The 22,419-nt window shown below is 41.1% G+C and overlaps 1 protein-coding gene across 1 annotated transcript in view; it reads right to left on the bottom strand.

The window, feature by feature from the left end:
• CNTNAP2 (contactin associated protein 2) overlaps positions 1–22,419 on the bottom strand; it is a 1,031,909-nt gene that overhangs the window by 24,266 nt on the left and 985,224 nt on the right. The window lies entirely within an intron of this gene.

Below are 22,419 nucleotides of genomic sequence, written 5' to 3'. Positions count from 1 at the left end.
GAGATTGTGTCAGACCCTGACAGGTTTCTTTACATTTCATTACAGATTAAAGCTGGAAACCTTCAGGCCTTAACATGACTCGGTTTCACTGCTATGCTATCATTAAAATGAAAGGCTGGCATGGAGGAGTCAGTGAAGGAGTCATCAAAGAACAAAAGGCAGGAAAATTATCTTTTCTGAGAAGGGTATTGGGAGAGAAGGCAGAAGGAAGAAGGAAAGTCTTGGCCAGGGTCTCTCCTCCCAGCTGAAGCTGCTGCTGTGAGAGATGCCCCCTCCTTAGCCCTGGCCTGTTGCCCTGTTGGTCCTCCTGGGGGGCTGGGACCACTTGTGGTCACTCCTGTCCCTCTCCCATCTCCTCATCAGGAGACCAAGTGTCCCTTCATCAGGAGATCAAGGGTGAAGGGACCTCCTGGGTCCCTTTTTTTCGGGAGCCAAGCATTCCTTCGCCAGGGAGCCAAGCTTCCCTTCACCAGCAGGCCACATGTCCCTGTGGCCTGAGGTGGAAAACCATCCATCTCCAGTCTCCTTCCTTTATTCCCCTGCAGTGGTGAGCAGTGGCAGGATCTCATCCAGCCCTGCTGCAGGCTGAAGAAGCTGAGACCCTGCTGCCAGTCAGTGTGTTGCTGTGGGCTGACAGACAAGCTGGCAGCTGGCATCCATGAGCTGAGCACAGGGCTCTGCCACTGCTCTCTAAAACAGCTGTTGCCTCTCAAAGTTGCCCCCCAGATAGCTGTCTCACTTCTAAAACACCAGCTAAGATGACTCCAAAATCATATAAAATGCCCTTACTACCCAGGAAACCAGCATCTGCTCCCAGCTGTTTTAATTCTGCCAGGACTTATTGGAACAGCCTGAGTCACAACCAAATCAAAACTATCCCTCTCTGTCAGCTGTCTGCATTAGAGGGGAATTAACACTTCAAAGCCTCACTGCAGTGTCTAATATAATATTTACATGACAGTGGGGAATTCGGCTTCCTTTCTTCTATGGTAGTGCAGAGTGAATGAAAAGGACACATGGGAGCATCATGTTTGTACTGTATCAAGGACTATTGCTCCAGAGGCACTGGGACACTTCCAATCACCTTTCCCTGGGTTGTTAGGTTAATGTCTGACCCCTGAAGTTGGTGGAAGAAGTCATACTGAGCTGAGCAAAGAATTATGGGGACAGACAGGACAGAAAAAAGGGAGCAGCACCACGTTATTCAAAGCACCACGTTCTTCAAAGGCAACCTTTTCAGATAGGAACAATGATAAATGTTTAAAAATCTGTTTTTTCTAGGAAAAAATTGCCTGTAAATTACAAGTTTATGTCATAAAAAAGAGAGGAAGGAAAACAGAGGTGGGAAAGAAAAACTTCTGAGAGGTGTGAAGAGGAAGTGGAAGGAAGGTACTTAATTTTAAGAGTCTAGCGGTTAAACTGGGAACCAAAGCACATCTGGGTTTGACTTTTGCTACCAAAAAAAAAAAATCAAACTAAAATTATCAGAAAATGCATTACTAATCTTTTGGGAATGTCTGTGTTCAGTTCTAACCAAAACAGGAACAATTATATGAGGTCTGAGCTGTTTAGTGTCCCTAAAAACTAGCATGATATACATGTCAGTGCTACATTCCTAAGAGTACTGAGGGTTTTGCATCAGTACTCTAACAATGAGTTTCAAGGCTACAAACCAGACAAACCATTTTATTTTCGGGGTTTACACTTTAAACATGTAGTGTGAGAAAACTGGTGGAAACTGGTCAAATCTTGAGCATGACTAAAACAATTTCTTGGTTTTCACACAGAACTATGCCATACCTTTTCTGTCTTTGCAATCATGTTAGAATGATAAATACACAACACCTAAGTCCACCACATACCACATTATGTGTCACATAAGGACACACAACAAAGACGGATGATCTGAAAATTACTTGCATTAGATCCTTACATGATCCACTATACAAGAATGGATTTTTTAGTCCCTGCATTTTCCCTTTTCTTTCTTGCTCGATAATGTCCTTTCTTTGCTAGTGCTTATGCAGCCACATTTCACAAGCTGGCAGTGAGCAGTGACTGTCATCTCTGACAAAGTGGACATATCCTCAGGACTCGGCTAAGGACTAGCTTAAATGCTTAAAATAATTGTATTGGTCACATAGGTCTTTCATCCAGCTCTCCTTCAAAAAAGTAGCTTGACCAAGCCATTAGCAACATCTCCTTCAAAAATTTGATAGTAAGTAAAAAACCTCACACATGCACATGCATTTTCCACAGTTAGTAGAAAAGCTGTACAAAAGCCAGTTCACGCATTTGAATGCTACCTGTAGACCACGTCACTCAGACAAGGTTCCTTTCTGACCGCAATATTCACTCTCTCTTACTTCAATAAAATATTCCTGTTATATTCAGTGAAGAGCTGCATTTTTGAATAATCCTTATAATCTAAGAAACAATTGCAAGGCTCTTCAAACACTGTAACCACTGTTGCTAACAGTTTAGTTACTTCAGTCATATTTTATCAATTCTGTGGAACTTCATGCAGAAGCTAATAGCCTCCCACTCACAATCCTGACTGACAAGAACAAAGAGCCATGAATATGACTGTGCTAATTTAGCAACTTCAGTGCCATGCTTCTCTAACTCCATAAATAAGTGATGGATACTAGATACTGAAAGAATAATTAAAAAAAACAACAAAACCCCCCAATCTAACAAGGCACCTTGCTAAAGACCCACATTTTTTGTTTAAAACATTCCACAAGTGATGCAAATTTACTGCCAGCTCTCATCTCATCAGTGCTAAAACAATATAGATCAGCTTCCATGACTGTGAACGTGTTCCTGCCCCTGCAGGTCCCTTGGGGCTCAGCACACCGATACCCTCTGATGTTAGGCCATCACACTTTGCTTCCCTGTGCATTTGAGCCTAATAAACCAATTCCTGGGGAGTGCAATGATTGCAAAATGAAATATGTCTTTGTTCTCATGACTAAAATCCAATTTTCTCCCTGTAACAAAGAGGGGAGAAAACCAGAAGATAATTACAATCACAGTATTTAAAAAATGTACACTACAACTACTTTGCATTGTTCCAAATTTCAGTGCATAAGCTAGCACAAAGTCATATAAATATTACAGCATATAGTATTATCATTACCTAATAGCAACATTTATATTATTGCTTTCAGATCTGATGCAGCAACCTCCTGCTGTCAACTTACCCTCAGGTATTTCTGTAATGAAAGACTGCAAAAAAGTTACTTTTAGGTCCTTTTTTTACTTCAACTGGTTTTAACCATTTTGCTCTCATTGAGATTCTGGCCCCAGCTGAACACTTCACAGCAGCCACTCTTGAGTGGGAACATTTGAAAACTTCTGCCCAATTCAAGACCTTCAGCTGATATCTGCATGCTGGGTATCTATCTGCCTTGACCACAGAACCTGCTGACTTAAGATGAAGACCACAATTACACAAGCCCGTTCAGGTGAACCCATTCTAGCACAGATGCATTGCAGTGTACAAATCCTTAACACTAAGCATTCACACAGTAACAATACAGCTGCTCACCCACATTACTTAAACATTTTCAAAATCTATATAACTAGCACACAGTATGCCAAGAATCTCACAGATGTTGCCCATATCTTGTGTGTTATCATTTACTGAAGATATATTTACCATCAATGACTTGTAATTTGTGTTTTGCTATTTCTTTAACAGTAAAAAGATACAGGAATTTAATCCTTAGTTACCCGTTTTCATTTCAGAACTTATCTCTCATGGTTGTGGCAGAAGCATGCCACATAGTGATGAAAATAATACTATTTCTCTCTTGGAAATTATGTGCCACTACTAAAGAAGCGCTTTTTCCACTAGGTGAAACGATGTAAAGAATGTCTATTTTCAAGCATATTTCACAGAATCACAGAATTTTCTGAGTTGGAAGAGACCCACAAGGATCATAGGGTCCAACTCTTACGTGAAAAGCCCATATGAGGATCAACCCACAACCTTGGCATTATTAACGCTCGTCTCTCACCAACTAAAATAATCTCATCTGTGACACAAGGCACCATTAATGAGTACCCAACAAGCTGAAATTGATTATTCTATAAATCTAGAAGAAAATAAGCAAAAATAAATAACATTGAGGTAAAAACTGTGGCCAGACCAGCACACAAGTAACAAATGTGTAAGCAGCACACAGCAATTCTAATCAGTGTAATTAGGTTGTCTGTTTTTTAAGCCTTTTTGCCCTTACTACACTACCTGCAAGTGCAGAGTTGTGGCTCCTGCCTAGGCACTATTACAAGAGAAACCAATAAACACTTTGATTCAGATTATTACCCAAGCTGACCTAGTCAGCATGCATCTGATGAGCTACATCGCCAAATACACTTTTTTACCTTCTCTTTCTCTCCCTTTTCTACTTCCCATATCTACCAGTGAAACATTTATAAAGCAGCTCAAAGGGCCATAGAGCTTCTAACAGCACAAGAAGTTAGTGCACTGCTGGAGAGGTCTGGCCCCACTTAATTCTACCATCTATTTTTTATACATTCTTGTAGCATCACTTAGAAAGACAAGAAAAAACCGACAGCCTGATGTAGCAGAAAACAAAGAAGATGTGTTTGGTCCCAAAGCTCTGAGCAGGTTTTGCATAGATGAAGAACTGCTTTCTATTTATGCAAAGTTCCCTGTGTGAGGATCCTAGAATGTCTCACAGGTACACAAGGCTCTGCAGCAAAAAGCTGTGCAATCCAGCACAGTACTGTGCCACACCAGCATTGCTGTGCCACATGTGGAAAGATGGCCTTGGAATGTGTTACACATGGACCTCCGAACATGGGAGAGGAGGGAGAACCAGCCACGAGGGAAGTAAACCTACAAAACACATTTTTATTAAAAGTATGTGCTGAGCATCTTTGCTCAATACCTTCTCGCTATGTAGCTGATCTGGGCATTTTTTTTCTTGATGGGCTCTCAAAGGCATATCAATATAGAAAGTTACAATAAATTCTGAACCTTGAACAGTGTTCCTGACATACAGAGATCAAGACATCTATTTATAGTAAATTATGTTCCATTAGGAAGGAAATGTAACAGAACTTGAAGTACAGTTTGTGGGTATGTACTACAGTGTATGTAATAAATATCCTCTTACGAATTCCCTTGGAGTTTTCCAGTGGAGCCTTTCAAAGTAGAAATAAGGCATAACTAAGGGTACCTATTCTAGTTCAGCAAGGCTCTTGGTAAATGTTACTGCCATCTAGCTCTTCTTTCTGTGTTGGTAGTGGGAAAGCTCTGCCCATCGAGGGGTAGGGAGAAATAAAGCTCTATATACTGGTGTGATTTTAGTCCTGACAGAAGATACCTTTTAAACAAAATAAAGTCTCAGAAGCACACACAAAGCCCTTTTCAGTTCAATTTGCTGAAAAGACTACTTCTTACACAATTTCCACAAGACATCATTTGAGTTTTGAAAATGGTGAAAAATCTAGCTGTTTGGATTTAGGACAATGACCTGTTTATATGTGCCCATTTACACTCAGAAATACAAGAGCTTAATGATTTTGGAAAGCAAGGGGCCACATCAGCAGTGGGAGAACTTCAGCTTTGTCATATGGTGGTATTTCTGACTGAAGTACCAGGATGATCTGCTATTTCACTTAAGATCAAGCATCCACTCAGTGGGTAGACAGAAGGGAATCCATTATCAATCTCTACATCCCTTCCTCTAGGGGTACTAAATTTGACCTAAACTGTATAATATTTTAATAGACTGCACAGGTGGATTCACCAATTCAATTAAATGAACCACTAATTGCTTTTGGGTCAATCTTAGCAATAGATTTTCTCCTAGAAATAAAGTACCTTGTGCCCCCTTGTCCCCTGAACTCAGAAAAGTACCTTGCTATGTCACCGGCTGCTCAAAGAGCAGCTCAATCAGCATCTCAAGCATCTCTCTGTTATGGCGTCAGGCTCCACATAATAGAAAGCAGTTTAAACTCTGCTGAGAGGAAGCTATTGATTTCAGGAATGCACAGTCCACAGAGATTACTAAAGCAGTTTCACTTACTTGAAGCCTAGATGAGCTGTTCAGTGCAACATCAAACCGTAGCACATGCCAATACTTGAGAATTGGCATGGTGTAAAATACACAACTGAATAAATTAATTAGTTTGAATCCCAGTCATAGGGAGAACCTATCTGGGGTGCCATATACCTGCTACACCAAAGACACAGGGCTAAAAACATCGGGAGCAGTTATTACACATCCAAAAGAGGCATAACACTCAGGGAATGGGAAAATGACATTCTGACACACCACCTGAGTCTTCTTGTGAACATCCTCCAGTGTGGAGATGGATCAGCTGTTTGCTTACTGGCTGTTTTGTACCTCCTCTGTCCTAAGATCAGCAATTTCTATATACAAAAAAAGCATACTAATACCACTTAACTGTGTAGATAATGTGTGATTTTAGAGATGCTAAATACTCACAGTACAAAGCAAAGAAGCTAAACTCTCACAACTACGTTTAATGAGCTGTACTTAATTTAAAACCTCAAGACATGTATGGGGACTGAACTGAGCTACTGTAAAGACTTTTCATGGCCCTCAAACTTCCCTGGCTTTTAATTTCAGTCTCTGAAGTAAAATTCAGTAAGTGGTACAAACTGAGTATAAAACAATAGGGACTCTAGTTTGTCCATCACTCAAAACTGAGCTAGTGCCTGCTGCTTTCTGGACACTCGTACCAGTGGAACAAGATGCTCATTTGTGGAGAACATGCTCAAGAGATACTGGGGGCAGCAAAGGGGTAAGCAGCCCCTGAAAATGGGCATTTGATCTTCACAAGTCCCAAGTGCAAATGGCTACCAAGTGCTCTTCATGCAAAAATTAAAATCCTGAGCAGCAGACACACTTTTTTTAGTTCACAGGTCTGCAAGGGCCAGGGGGTATCCAGGTGCCTCCCCACCTGTCCCCTTCCCATCAAGTTAATACAGCAAAGCTACGGGTGGCCTCCAGCCCCCGGTGGATTGGGAAAGCCATCCTGTTATTCCCTCTTCTGGCAAGTGTCATGAGAGACTCGTCCATCCCCTTCACCCTGCAACCATGATCAGACCCTGAAGTCAGATGCCTCCAGATATGCCTACAACTGATTGCTTTCCAGAGCCTTCAAGTGCCACTCACAGTATGGCCCTATCCTATGGCATGAACCTTCTGTGGCTATTTTAACTTTTTCTTTGTAACTTTGCGTTACTCGTTGTAACTTTTCTGATTTCCTTTTATAAGATGTTATATATTGCATGGAATAATTTTGTTTCGACAGTTTATATGTAGACTGACGACCTCACTGACCATGCACTGAAACACAGAGAAGATGCCATTTATGGTCTATGAAACACTGTGCCAGAAACGGAAGGATTTAACATTAACCCAGCAGTGCCAACCTACAGTGTTGCACAGAAAATGAATGCGTGGTGCTTTCATTTGCTGTCTGGCACTTGAGAAATGGCCTTTCCACCTATGGTACAAGCAAGTGAAAAATTACTTATGAAGACTGTAACAGCTCAGTGCACATTTTAGCTGTAACAGTGGCTTTATTAGAATTGCCCAAACAAAGGCCATTCCTTTATGAAACATTTCTAATACTTCCTGCACAAGCTAAAAATGATTGAACTGGGTAAAAACCACACAGGATTAGAGAATCTGAGCTGGCCTGGAAGCTGTGCTGCAGCTCTGGAACACTTCCAAACCCCAGCCCCTGGCAGAGGAGTTACGGCTTTCGGGTCATGCTGTAATGGAGACAGTAAATCACTGACATGAAATACACTCCTATCAGAGTCCCATTATTGCAGGAATAATAAAGACTAGTGCTGGACTGCAGCTCCTCTGTCAAAAAAGGCACTGTGAAGAATGCTATGAAATGGAGATGTTATTTGACAGCAGCCTGTTTTCACATGGCCACAAATGTAGAGTTTGAGAACAAACTGGATTTTTTTTTTCTGCTCTTTCGTACTGATGATATAATTACTGAATGTTTCAAGATTTTATACTGGATGCATGATTTCCTGGAATTTTCCATTTTAAAATTTCATGTGTTAGCCAACAGTTATTATTAAGAAACTCACACTGCTTTTTAACAAAAAGGGAATTAACTGGTGCTGCAAGGTTCTTAGTAATTGCATTTAAATGCCACAAAAGTAAGGCCAAGAGTAAAACTGAACAACATTCTTTCAAGGAAACAATTTTTTCACATTTTGCTACTGACTTGCTGTATAACCTTGAGTGAGCCCCTTCAGATATTCATGCCAAACTCTGTCTCTCCCTCTTAGTAGGACACGAAGAATTCTCCTGACCTTGTAGTTGAGATCTCTCTCAAGGTGTTTTGAGATCTAAGTAAAAAAGGTATGGGCATTGCTTTTAAATATGAAAATAAAATGAAATAGTTTTTTTAAAAATATGCTTCAAACTTCTCATGACTTTGGCGCGGTGACTAATGGAGACACAGATTGTATGGCACATTTACGTAGACAAAAAGGAAAGTTCTCTCAAGGGTAATAGAACAACACAAAATCAGGGAAAAAGAGAAGAAATACTAAGTTTCTAGAGATCCTTTGTTGCCAGTGAAAGATACCCAGCATGCAGATACCAGCTGAAGGTCTTGAATTGGGCAGAAGTTTTCAAATGTTCCCACTCAAGAGTGGCTGCTGTGAAGTGTTCAGCTGGGGCCAGAATCTCAATGGGAGCAAACGATTAACTCTGTGCCAACGGGACCAAAATTCCCACTGGTTTTGTGGAAGGAGATAGCAATCTGTACATTACCCTTTATAACCAACTGTGAGAGCAACACAGTAATTTCATAAATTTCTGCAGCATTCTATTCTCCTCTAGGGCACTAAACATTCTCCTTGGGGACCAGAGGCAAAAAGCCCAGCCTGCTGTTTGAAGGAGGAGCCCCAAATGTAGGGAGAGTTAAGAAGAAAGGTCACTCACCCAGATGATGACCTGAGCTGACAGAAGAGAACACTAATACTGTTCACTCAGGCTGCACCACATACTTTGGCTGAAAACGCTCCTGAGAGCTGATGCAAATCTTTTTGTTGAGAACCGAAGTGCTCAGCACACATGGGTGTAACCCACCAAGCTGCAGAAATCAGCAGTTCTCAAGGCAAAACTGCATAAGAAGTATCTGACAGCTCGCTTCAAGAACAATTTTCTTTTTCTACCCCATCCTCTATTGTTTTGACATGAAGCAAGAGCAATCAGATCATGGGTTGAGGGCAACAGGAGAGCCACTGCCAGGTGTTTCATCCACAACAAAGAATTAAATGTTTCATCTGCTTTTTTTTCTGTAGGCAGGGTCTAGACAGAGTGAGAGGAAGTGGATGATGGGGGAGGAGAAAAAATTATACAGACAAAATTTCTTAAAAAAATACTAACAACAAATTTAAATGACTGACAAAGTAACTAAATAATTCTGTCATCATAGATATCACTATGAAGGAAAGGGTTGTTACTACAGACAGAACACCCCCAGAATTAGCTGCTACACTGTATTTCAGCAGGATTTATAAGCCCATTCTAATTTATGATCATGATAAATAACCTTGACAGCATCCTTCATAACCCTTAGAGAATTATATAAAACACATACATTTTGCATTACTATGCAAAAGAAATATGCAGTTTTATTCATATTATTTGTCTAAATGTGCTTGTATGTCTTACGGAAGCTGGCTGCAACATAACATAGAAAATTCTTTTCAGGCCAGAAAGTAAATAAATAATCAAATAAGTCTTTTGCAGCCTGTAGTCAAATGTAATGTGTCTTGGCCAAAGTCCAGTGCATTTAGTTATACTGTGCTTTTGTTAGAACTCTATTAAAACTACGTAATTTCTGGCTGATGCTACTTTGCATTTTAATGGGTATTCTCCTATGACTACCTGCAAATGACCTCATAATATACTTTGCATTCTACATCACTAGCCTTAAATATCTGAGTAAAACTGCAGTGTCATCAGAGTGGATAGGCTGAAATTCCCTCTCTTGCCTCACTCCTCCCTTGCTTACCTTAGTCTCACTTGGAGATGGTAAAAAAGCTAGAATAAGAAGATTTGAGGAAGGTCAATGGTATGCAACTAAAACTAGAAAATAGTTTTTCAGTAGGATATTATTTTTATTCATATACTATTTATGCCTCATATTAACCTTACATATTCATAAAAGTTGTTGACGTTTCTTTTTCTTTTTTTTTTAATAATTAAAAAGGTAAAGTATATGTAATCTGTTAAGAAATCACTTTTGGGGATCTTAGTATCACAAAGATAAAACTTCTTTAGCTGTTTCACATAGTTTTTCTCATTTAATTTTAAAGAAATCCATTGCCATTTCACCTACAATGTTGGATTTCAATCCAAAGTAATATATAAATAGAAGTTTTTTTCTGGAACTGGCATTTTTCAGAAGATATACACACTGCCATATTAAGAAAAGATGTTTCAAAGTAGTGGCAATTTTAATTCAGTTATCAAAAGCCTGAAAATAGCAAGCAAATGAAAAGCAGAATGACAGCAAGGATAAGAATGCTATAACTTAGTAGGTAATTTTTTTCTTCCAACATTTTCCTTCTGTTTGCTTTACTTCTTGATTTGCTATTTAATTTTTCTCAGATCAAAACACCCACTTTTTTGTATAGACAACACCAACCTAGCTGTAGTACTGAACACCATCACTTATTTTAACAATTCTAAAAATACAGTAGTTAAAAAATCATGTAGGACAGTGCAGGGGAAAAGAATCAATTTAATTTCTTAGAAGCAATTTCTTTCATGGTTGGGGTTTTTTCCAGTATTGTATGCTTCACAATTTGAAGCTGAACAACTTATATTTGAACAATCTCTATTATGTGCCTCTTTTCTTTGTTACAAGTATGAAATGCACTTTTGTATTTCCTCTGCTGGAACATGCTTACGTGCAATAAATTCACTTCTGCAAAGTATTACTGTTTGATGCACAGATTATCATAAAAATTTAACAGCCACATTAGATAGATCAATGACTTATCTAGTTCATTGTTCTCTTTCAGAAATGAAAAGTGACTGATAATAGCTGATTCACAAGTAGTGTAACAGCATGGGGCATGTAAAACGATCCTCTCCCAGAACACCTTTTCGGCTTCCCATAAACATGGGCTTTAAACCTTTCTCGGATGAAAGTTGCATCTTGCCTTTTATATTTAGCCACCAGCAGAACTGTCTCCCGTGAATGTACCCAATCTTTTCTGAAACCATTAACGCTGCTGACCTTCACAGCATCCCACACCAGGGCGTTCTAGGGCTGAACTACTCACTCTGGGACAAGTAACCTCCTGCAGCTCATTTTAAGGCTGCAGCCTGGCAAAGGTAATCGAGGGTCTCAACTTCTTGTATTGTGAAAACCACTGCACACGTCCACCATTACAGGACTGTATTGTATCAAAATTTGGGTGGACAAAATATATAAACTAAAAAGAGAGCTCTCAATCTTTGGTTTAAAAGAAACCTTAATGCACTTCAGTTAGTGTCAAAGCTCAGCGTAAGACCCTCTCCACCTTTAGGCAGTGGATATTATGATTTCATAAAGAATGAAATGTAAAAGCATTACACTACGATCTGGAAACCAAAAATGCTCCCTCATTCAATAAATACACTGGAGATGACAGAAATAGGTGCAGTTTGATGCCAGCCAACAAATTTCCATGAGAAACAGTCAGGAATATGTATAGCTAAACTGGACCTTTAGTGCTTTTCAAATCACATACAGAATATTACATGCCAGGCATGCTCAGTGTACATAGCTTTTTCAATTTCTATGATCTGCTTTACCACAGTATTATCTGGTAGGTAATGATAAAAGACATTCTGACAGAAAGATAGAGCTGGGTGTGTGGAGCGATGATGGATGAACTGGACGAGACAACATGCAAGGACTAACTCAGTGACTATCTGTGCATCTCATCAGATGGCGTAAACCGAACATTTCTAGCTGGCCTAAATCACACTGTGCAGTATCAATATGCTTTATCATTATTATTACATTGTATCCAAGCACGGAATGATATGCTGGAGTAGTATCTGAGGACACAATGCCATTTGCAGTATAATGGCTTTGTTAACAGCTGTAGCATTTGCTCCCACCCAAATCCTAAAGAAGAGCTTTTGGTGTTTCTCATCCCTAACGTAATGGATTTCTTTAGAGGGATAGGGAAACCTTTGGTCAACCTGCAATAAAAATAAATATAAAAATATTGGAATTCTATGATCTTGTTATGCTTGCTCTAGCAGAGAAATACATTAAAATAAGACATTAAGTTCAAGATGCTATACTGATAAAAATACTGCCATTTGCTTAATTTCCTTCAATGTTGTACGTGACTAAACACTCCGTGTCGCATCGGCTGGATCAGGCAGCAGACATGTCTAACACAGGACTGCTTATTAACTTGCTTCTTTTACAACCAGTTCGCATAAAAAATAGGCAGAAACTTACAGGTGGATCGCAGCACCAGCGCCAGAAGACGATCTAGATCAGATTGCCCTTCTTCGTCCCTTCGAGCCCTCTCTTATCCCCCCCAGCCTCCGATTAAGCGGAACCCCACGCAGACATGAAGCGTGTAAGACAAGGTCGGCAATCCCCAAATCCCAGACGGGCACCTCGGGCACGCCTCGCAGCTTTGTTCTGGCCCCAGAGGTGCGCTCACCTGGTCTGCAGGCGGCTCCGGGCCGGCTCCCAGCTCCCGGCACACGCTGCTGCGGGACGCGTCCCTCCCGCCGCCCCCTGCGGGCTGCGAACCGGCGCCAGCCCATGCCACGAGTGCCCCAAGCCCCCACCCAGCAGGACGAGCCTCCCGCCCGCTCCGCCCGCTGGCTACCTGCGCTCTCCGCCGGCCCTGCCCGCCGGGCACTCCGTGCGTCCCGGCCGGGAGCTGCGGGGCAGCGGCGGAGCGGCCCCGCACGGCGCGGCTCGGGGGGAGCGGGCGGAAAACGCGGAGCGGAGCCCAGCGCAGCCTCCCGGCCTGAGTGCTGCGGGCGGGAATACACGGACTGGATCCACAGGGGGAGTGGGCGGGGGCGGCGGGGCGTCCCGGGCCTCCAAGCGCCCGTCTCGCTACAAGATGCTGCTCAGCATCAAGAGCCGGCGATGTTAAACAGGGAAAATGTAGCTGAAGGTCATTATTTTGATACGTTTTGAAAGGCACAGTTCAAAAATATTTTTGCTTTTAATTTACTCTCAGAAGAGTGAGATGACTTCAGTTGCTCTTTTCAGATGGCAGAAGGGAGACTCAGCATCCTGCCTACAGGGCACTGGAAAAAGAAGGGGTTGAAACCCATCTATTGACACAGAGACTATGAGACCACCTATTATTCATCTATACCTATTATCCAGCTAACACAGACATTATGAGACCACCTCTTCCTTCTCTCCACTCAGTCTCACAAGTGTCTCCTTGCTCTCTCCTCTCCCAGCTCCACTCACCTCCTCTCCCAGCTGCACCTCCATCCCTGCTCCATCACTCATGCTACCCAATGGAGAGAGGGACCCATGTGCTGGAGGGAGGGGGGGAAAGGCAGAAGAAGCAGATACAATTTTGGGATTGACATGAACCCTGAAGAGTCAACAACAATGTAGGCTACAGCTCACTTGGAATGGCCGGGCTTGGCCATTGTTATCTGCTGCTCATCTCGATGCTATGAACCCCAGTTCGGAAGCAGATGCTGCATGGCTTGGGGGGAAGGAGGCTGCCAGCACTGACTCAGGCCAAAAGTATCACTACAGCCAACAAAACGCACTGGCAAGGGGGCAGATGGGGCTTGCTCAGCTTTCTCGCCAGTGAGGAGCCAGAAGTGAGTGAGTAAAGAAAAAAAAATTAGCACTTTACCAGAAATAGGCCATAATGGGAATAATTGATCTTCAAGGAACCCGAATGGAGGAAATGTAGGACCAGAGTCTCAGATACAAGTCCTTCAAGTTGTCACTCCAGAAGTAAAACAAGAGATAATAGTACTCTTCAGCAGGACGTCATCTAAGACCTGTATTCAACTAGCATGGCATCACAGTTAGTCACATCAGTTTAACACACAATTTCAATTTCAGGATCTTGTCCGTGTCCTGGATATTTCTATATTGTCCAAAACAGCAAAAGTTTCACAAAGCCATGGCTGAATAATTTATTACTTACTGCTAGAGAAACAGCCAGAGTATCTGAAATAGTTTAGACAGAATATTTTTTAGATATATTCCAGAAGAAAACAGTAGTTTCTCCTCTCCATATTTCCAGAGACACAGTATTGTATCTTACATATTCTTGGTGGTTTTTTTTTGGTTCTGTCTTTTCCTGTGTGTTAAAAGGGGAATGCTCATTTACAGCACAGTTTCAAGTGTGAATTATAATTTATAAGCATTTTGTAAAAGGAGCCTCTTCAATTTTATCTGTTCCCCTCCCCTCTTATTTGTGCTGTGTCAGTAAGGATGTGTCTTGAGCAGTATTTGCCATAGCATTTCATTAACACCACAACATGGACCAGCAGGTTCTTTCCTCACTAAATGACCATAACATGTCCATATATTTAAAATTCCATGATGCTGAGCTCTTGAGTAGAAACTCAGAGAGAAAATAGCAGCAGCTTGACTGAGGGGCTTTTTCCTATTTGGATTTATTACATGACAACATTGAAAAATGGAGGGCTTTATTGAACAAAACTGGCATTTACTGCACATACAATCTATGTATTTCTTTGGAGGATGCAATCTGAGACCTGTAAACCAGCTGTCATTGCCATTTTACTGAGGTCCATTATTATGGTTGTTCTGAAACAAGCCAGGTTTGATGTAATAAAACTGGGTCCTGCTCTGCACAGGCACACCATGTCCTGTTCTGTTTTAGTATTTCACACAGAAAACTCAGAGAGCTACCTCAGTCCCCACAAGGAATGCACGAACTTGCTAATTTTTATAAAGGAAAATAACCCCAGTAGATGAGGACTCTCTAAGTGGTGAACGGTTATTTGTAATAATTCTAGTAGAGACAATATACAATTTGTGTGAGCAATAGTTCAGCCTTGGGTAGCGAAGGCACTCAGAACTCAGCAGAGAGCTGAAAGGTCTCTCAGCATGGCAATCTGCAATTTAGAGATATTCAGACTACATTTAAATGAGCTGGCCCAAATACTAGAAGCAGTTTAGCTGCAGAGGAACAGAATTCAGTTCAGGGTATTTATTCCACCTTTTGGAAGTAAAAAATTATAATTTAGCTGAGAAAGACCCTGACAGAATCAGTTTTTAATTGCCTGTATTCATAAGCTCTGAATCTGAGATATAAACAAAGGGAATGGAAAATTCTCACTTTTAATTACATTCTTGAGAGACAATTTGCTTGACAGGAATGTTAATTACAGAATGCTGAGGACAGCTTGGTAGGGAAGGCACACATCACCAGTGGATTTCTGTTGGTGATTAACATAAACCAGCACGATCTTAAAAGTAGGTGTCCCAACATGCATGCTAATAAAGTTAATGAAAATGGGGGTGATAGGCATGTCTGCTGTGTGTGAAAAAAATGCCCTCATTCTCATTTCCTAGAGACTTCCATTTGGGATGCTTGTGCTGGGATCTCATGCAGCCAGTAGTAGGGCATCATTAGATTATTGACTTTTTTTCCTAAAAATTTTACCGACTATGACATACAGTAATTAGTTTGGACTTCATTATGATGAGAAAAAGACTTAATCACTGGCCTGGAAGATGGTGGTTGCCTAGGGACCAACAATCATAACCTGATTATGTTCAATATGTGATGTATGTGCTTTAAAAAGGCTATCTGGTCAAAGCTGAGGGAAATAATGAACATAAGCAAGAGGGAGGAGAGAAAGGAAGAACTCAGTGGGTGGAAGTGGATGTTAAAGGATAGGTATCTCAAAGAACAAGGTTCCACACTTCATGCTTGTATCGTACGAGGATGTGACAATTCCTTTCAATCAGAAAAAAAACTCCAAGTAAAATCAAAACCTTACATCAAGGGATGATAATTGGAACTAGTGCTATTTAACATCTTAATGACATAAATTAATGGATCATCATCTTCAGAAAATTTGCAGATGATACAAGCTGAGTGGTGCAGTTGACACACCTGAAGGACAGGATGCCATCCAGAGGCACCTGGACTAGCTCAAGAACTGTGCCCTTAGGAATCTCATGAGGTTTAACAAGACCAAGTGCAAGGTGCTGCACCTGGGTTGGGACAGCCCTCAGCACCAACACAGTCTGGGGGATGAGCAGATCGAGAGCAGCCCTGCCCAGAAGGACTTGGGGGTGCTGGTGGATGAGAGGCTGGACAGGAGCCAGCAATGTGCACTCACAGCCCAGAGAGCCAAATGTGTCCTGGGCTGCATCCCAAGCAGCGTGGGCAGCAGGGTGAGGGAGGGGATTCTGCCCCTCTGCTCCGCTCTGGTGAGACCCCACCTGCAGTGCTGCACCCAGCTCTGGGGTCCCCAGCACAGGAAGGACATGGACCAGAGGAACACCACTAGCATGATGAGTGGGATGGAACACCTCTCCTGCAAGGAAAGGCTGAGGGAAATGGGTTTGTTCAGCTTGGAAAAGAGAAGGTTTGGGGTGACCTAATTGTGGCCTTCCAGTGCCTGAAGGGAGCCTACAAGAAAGATGGAGAGAGACTTTTTACAAGGGCATGTAGTGATGGGACAAGGGGGAATGGATTCAAACTGATAGACAGTAGGTTTTGATTAAGTATTAGAATGAAATTCTTTACTGTGAGGGTGCTGAGGCACTGAGACAGGTTGGCAGAGAAGTTGTGGGTGGCCCACCTCTGGAAGTATTTAGGGCCAGGTTGGATGGGGCTCTGAGTAACCTGGTCTAGTGCAAGAAGTCCCTGCCAGGGACAGGAGGCATGCTGGACCTAGATGATCTTTAAGACCCTTCCAACCCAGGCCATTCTATGATTCCCTAAGTCTGTGCTTATTTGGTTCTCTAAGAACTCCTGGGTGTAAACTGAAGAGATTACCTTCCTACAGCATTCCACAGATCTTTAAGCACTAGAGAAGTTACAGAAGACTGGAAGATTCCTTAGGTCCTTCCAGGAAAACAGAAAATTGGTTAAAAAATCATATGATTAGCTCTTGGATAATAAGCCTGATATCACTTTTCATAAAAGCAGTGGAAGAAATATTGTAGAAATCTGTAAGTAGCAAATAAATGAAAAAAATTATTAAGTAAACACATGAACTCTTCAAATAAATTAACAGCTAAAAATGTTTCCTTAAATAAATTTCAAATTTCAGATTTCAAGTACAAGTTTCATCAAGCTATATAACTGTATTTTGGAAAGGTGCCTGTGTCTTCATGGCAAGTTGAATTAATTAAGTTAGAATCCAGAATATCAATAAAGCATGTGTTTAGTGGAAGCAAGTCAGGGATCATAAGCTTAGAAGCTGAGAAGGTACCTAAGAAGGTACAAAGAGCTCTTTAACCAAGCCAAGAAAGGCATAGCAAAAATTGGTGTCTGTCAGCAAAAGCCAAACACATTATGGAAATAACTGCAATTTTTGAAGGTGTAGCAGACTAATTGTTGGAAGAAGCAACCCAGGGAAGTACTTTGTGTTACATTGTGGTTCCTGTTCCAATTTGCACAGTTCTGTTATGCTTAGTACAAGCCTTAGAGTTTTGTGACACTATTTAGCTAGGTTCCCTCTCACTCCCTCTGAAACCTATATTTAAACTGATGGCTACCCTAATTGAAGGGAGTGGAATTATCTTTGCAACTCACCACAAGTGCTTAGTCATTTTGCTAAATGGTCCCGTCATTATTAAATGATGAGTACCCTGTAATCACCTGATGTTCTGTTGCAGTTCCAGAAGCATGTTCAGCTTTTCCATCAAGCATTTGAATGTGAGCAATATAACCTTGCTTTCAGTATTATTTTTGGCACCTCTTTCATGTTACTGGAACATCAGTGCCTGTCTCTGGCTAGCTCATTACCAACCTTTGTTGCTTGCTTGGCTGGAGTTGAAGAAAAGGTGTGCAAATCTTCTATAATTCCATGTGCCATGCATGAGGTAAGGTGCCTCAACTGTTTATGAAAATATGATGGAAAGACACCTGCAGAGGAGTGCTTGAAGCAATACAGCCCCTCCACCCTTGCAGAAAAGCTCTGCAAACACACTCCTTGGGACAGGCAAGTTCAACTGATGCCAAAGGGCAAGGGCCCACTGGCTTCGCTTTTAAGGTGCCCTTCTGAGGACACCTCCAGATTGCTCCCTCTGGCCCCATCCAGGACCAAAAACAGTCAGTGCCATCTGCCTACTGGAGCTGGAATTGCTTTTTTTCACTGCCAAATAATCGGTTTGAGGCAAGACAAGTCACTTGAACTAATCTCCTCTAAATAAGAATGTTCACCTAGCAAATTTACTATTATTTAATAAAAAACCACAACTGACTGAACTCCCAAGAATATTGCCATTATTTTTTGTTATTATGGGTACAGAAAGTTAGAAAAAAAAGGAAATTGTTAAAATGGACAAAAAAAAGCTACATGGAGAGCCCAATTAATCTGGGTTAACACAGCAATACCATAGTTGAGACTTAAACCTAAGCCATTCTCTGTAGTGACAAAGGAAAAACAGAAACATTATCTTTTTTCATTCCACGGAATGAAAACAGACAGTGATGCTTTACCTCGGCTCATTAAGTTAAAACACCATGTTATAATAGGATGCTGAGCTGGAATCTCAGCCAGCTCTTGCCTGACAAATTAGGAGCAATCTTTGGATATTTATAGAGACGAATACCTTTACTACTGCGCTATCTGATCGCAAAAAGTCATTCTCAGTATTGTAACGAGGCTTATTCAAAGTTTGTTGCAACCTGGGTGAAGCTCTCCCAAAGGGCAATCCAGCAGCTGGGGTGTCCTTGTGCTCCCATGATCTAGCCTTTCCTGGGAAGCATATTTTCTGAGGTCTGCAGCCCCATGGACAATTAAGCATTTTTACTCTAGGACCATGTGATAATTCAGTAAAACAAGATTTCTTTCTACTACGTGGAGTGATAGTCTGGGGATGAGGAAAAGAGACACAAAAGATGTTGTAAAACATCTTTAAGGAAAACATCTCCCTGCATCTCATGTGGCATAGGCCTCCAGTAACTGTTTAATACATTAAAAAAGAAAACTCATCAATCATTTTAAACACTGGTGCTGGACCAGCAGTAAATCATCTTTGCAAATCCAATCTTACTATGGCAATTGTGCTGGTGTTAAGAGAGCTGGTACTAAATAATAAACTCAGAGTCAGGCAGGCTCCTTTTGGAAGCTATGCTCTCATGGAAATCTTGAGCAAATTGTCACTGATTTTTTTCTTTTTGAGCACATGCTTGTTCCAAAAACAAGAACTGTAGGTTGAAGGCTAATTTTGTGGACGAGGGGGTGAATGTGAGAATACTGATATATGTGGTGAAACTATATTGCTCTTGGCATACTGAGGACAGTTTTGGTAGCAGATTAGACATACTTCATAGTAGAGAAAAAAGTATGAAAAAAACTTTCTGATCTACAGCATGTGGACATTCTAAATAATACTTAAAAGGATGGTGATTTAGCCAAAACATTTTAACTGGAGGGTTTCCAGTATTTTGTTTCAGATCTTCAAAGAACTTAATCACTAAAATCTTGAGCCAGATAAGGAGAATGTGCATGTTACCATCCCTCCAAGCCTGCTCTCCAACCTGGCTTTAGGTTTTAGAGATTAAGCCAGTCATCAACATGAAAGATACATCTTACTTGCTTGACTATGCGTGTTAGTCACTGAAGAAACTCTAACTTAAAGTTCAGCAAACAGGGAAAAAGCAGCAGTCTCCTTTTCTTGTTTCAAGAGTAAACATCTGGACAAGAAGGCTGGCATATGATTATGGTACAAAAGGCCCAGAGGCTGTGATAAATCAGTTTATTTTTATGATTGCAAGAGAGAGGGGAGTGTGCTTCCATTCCATCGTCTATCCCCTCTCAAATAAATGTGAATAGTTAAGGAACAATTGTAGAAAGAGTTTGTGTCACTCCTGTTGAAACACCTGCTCTTCCTCTGTATGTTAGAAAATGAACACTGCAAACATAAAAACGATTGTGTTGTTGAAGGACAAGGCCATAAGCGAAGGAGGTGATTCTTTTGTCCTCCTGAAGGAAGGCACTTAGTGCCAGCAAAAAGACCGGGAAGGCCTTTTGTGTATATCTCACTGCAGATCTCAGGGCATTCATTCCACTCACTTTTTCCTGCCAAAGTTTCAATTATTCTACTCTTCTTAGGGGGACTGGCAGCCTGGTAGTCACTCTATTGGCAACGCCTTTGTTGCACACAGCCTTTGGTGAAGGTCCCTCTGAAATGAGTGCAGCCCTAGGGCAGCTGGTTAAGCATTTGCATTGTTTGGGAGCAAGATTATTCCTTGTCTCCCCAAAAAGTAGACTGCCACTTAATTCTTGACTGCAAAGGTTATGAGTAGAAACCCTAAAACCAGGTTGTTCCCATTTTACTTAAATTATTTCTTCAGCCAATGCCCTTTTGAACACATGGTCAGTGATCGTTTGGAGTGAGCTGTGCACTCAGGCAGCTCTTACAGAGCTCACACTTTAATTTGGGAAATAAGTACGATTTCCCTGTCCAGCAGAATTACCTGGCACCACCTAAATGTAAAAAATAACTTGTCCCTTTATAATCAAAGTAAAACAATTACAGATGACCGTGACTTTATCGTATGGATTTCAGATTTTCTGGCTCATTGCTAGACCAGTAGGCTTTACAGTACAGGTCCAAGGTACTTCCAGTATATACAAATGAGAGACCTCAGTTCAAACTTCTCATGCACCTATCAGGACTCTAAAACTGAATTACTGTCATGGCTGAAAGCTGATGTGTTATTCATCATCCAGTGAGATATAATTGTAAATAGCAATTATTAACTGAAGCAAACACAAGAAATATTCATGAGGTTTAGGATATATTTTACCCAAACAACAACATCAGTAGTCACTGTCTGCGTACTGCAAATACCAAAGACAGATACAACAGAGAAGGAAATTCAGATCTTAATTACTGAGATATGATGATCCAAATGGCAATAATTACTCCCCAAAACAAACTTCCAGAAGTCTGCTGCAAGAATGGAAAGTCAGCTTGTCACCATTGCCTGCTAGGAAGCCACTTGTTTTCTCACTGCAGCACCTGTTCAGTTTGCTGTTCTGCAAATCATTGAATTTAGAACAATCAATCAGTGCAATTTTGTCTTCACAAGCACTCTGTGTTTCCCTCATATGGATATTAGTACGTCAGAGAACAGATTTTTCAAGAGATAAAAGGAAAACAGCAGCCATCATCTGTTACAGGAAACAGACTAATATGATACTCATTATATACACACACTTTCCTACTTTATTTGCCTGACAATAATTATCATGAGCTAAGATAAATCAATACACTGAATTTCTTTTGCTCTTCTTAGTCTCTGTGCTGTAGCAGTGCATCAGAGGTAAATCTCTTGCTTCCTGGTGCTTTGAGCATCACGGTAGAATGCTGAGTCTTGAGAAGTTTGCCCCTCCTGATAGAAAGACATGCCTAATTATCTATCCAAGGAGTGGAGCATGTTTGCAGAGGTCACACTGCTCAGGCAACTTACACAACAGTTTTGCTGCTCTGCTTAAAAAGGATTTTAGTATTTAAACTGTAAACCAGATTTCCTCTATAAATAGAAGATAAAAGAGCCAACAAAACTGTATCTATAATGTAGATGCATAGTTCATAAAAAGACACATATTTGGCAGTAAACCAGGAGTTTGCTTTATGCATTTCCTGTCTTGAGTCAGAAAAACTGAACTCCAGGGATCTCTATCTATGCAGTATGTTGAAAAGTGCAGAAATAAAATGTTCCTCCTGATTAGAAGTTAAGAAAATCAGGAGTTTTATTCTATCAAAGAACTGATTAAAAATAACTATTTCATATCCTATTTAGGTAAAATTTATCCCCAAGACTGACAATGCAGAACATAACTTGGAAGGGAAGGATGCTTACAAAGCTGCATGTGGTGCCTCCACAGCTCAGGCCAAATGGGCTGCATGTTTTTTTGGTCAGTCAGAAAGCTGCTGCTGCTGCTGTGGCCTTGGTACCCCTGCAGGTTTGTGCAAAGACAGATGGCACTGAGCTATTTTGAGCCATTTCAAAAACTCTGGATCTCAAATCCCAAACTAGCAGACTGCTTTATTTTCCACTACATCATTCCAGTTGACACTACAAATGCAATGCACAACTCTCTTCAAATCCTGCCAGGAGAGTCTCCAGCACTGTCTGTCTCCATCCTATTGAACATATGCTGTCTCTGTAACACGTTTCTCAGG

The sequence above is a fragment of the Corvus cornix genome, chromosome 2 (genome assembly GCF_000738735.6).
Source record: "Corvus cornix cornix isolate S_Up_H32 chromosome 2, ASM73873v5, whole genome shotgun sequence".
NCBI lineage: Eukaryota > Metazoa > Chordata > Aves > Passeriformes > Corvidae > Corvus > Corvus cornix.
Note: the sequence above shows the minus strand (reverse complement) of the source record. Positions and strands in the feature narration are given on the sequence as shown.